Consider the following 1,014-nt stretch of genomic DNA (forward strand, 5'->3'; position numbering starts at 1 on the left):
GGTTGTTTCTGTTCAAAATTTTCTAAGTTTTTGGGTTTCCAAAAAACTACATACAGCAGCTTTAAGATAGATTAGTTTGAAGGTGGGACAATCATCATCTGAAACATGCTGTCCTTCGTTTTTATGGAGATTATTCACAACTTGGTTCTGCTGTGTTTTGATTTTTGCGAAACAAAACAGCAAACAATAAATTMTTGATTTAAGAACAAGGTCACATGTATATGCCTCAAATCAATTTGCAGCACTTTGGGATGATTTTGTTTTCCTTTTAGTTTATGTTCAACCGTCTCAGCATGTCCTGTTACAGCAAGTCATTTCCATATCTTATATTTTCCACACACTTTGGCATTTTATTTGTTAAATTCTAATTTGATTTGATTTGTGATTAAAAAGGTTACAGAATTTACTCAGTTGAGCGTGCATCAGAACAATTGTTATACAAGTATATTATGGTCAAAAAATATATCCAGTAAAAATTTCTATGTTACATCATTTTTTGCAAATTGTATTTATAAGGAACTAAAGGTAGAAAAATATACGCTATTATCATTTGTTACCACCTCAGTTTTCACAGTGGAAAGAATAAATTACAAAGATGAATTAATCCTGCTTCTGAAAGAGAGAAAGAGAGAAAAAAGTGGAATTTAACATATTTTCTTTCAATCGTAATTAATTATATCTAGAAAAAAAGGATTTTGCTTCTGAACAAATAAACCTCTGCTGTGCAGCAGGACAGTGCTGCCATCAAGTGATCACAAGGAGGAAACGCATAAAAACACAAATGGGTTTTTATGAATGAAAAATTCAGGTGACCAAGAAAACATTTAAATAATATTTTAGTTTAAAGGGATGAGAAAGCTAAAGCATTTAGCTACAGATTAAGTATCAGGTCACACAAATAAATCCACATTATTTGACCTGTTGAATAATAAGACAGTGTTTTGCTTTATGTGTTTCCTGAAATTTGTTCAACACATAAAAAAAATAAAAAAAATAAAGCAAAGCAAGTCATAA

This window comes from Austrofundulus limnaeus, unplaced genomic scaffold (genome assembly GCF_001266775.1).
Source record: "Austrofundulus limnaeus strain Quisiro unplaced genomic scaffold, Austrofundulus_limnaeus-1.0 Scaffold389, whole genome shotgun sequence".
Lineage (NCBI taxonomy): Eukaryota > Metazoa > Chordata > Actinopteri > Cyprinodontiformes > Rivulidae > Austrofundulus > Austrofundulus limnaeus.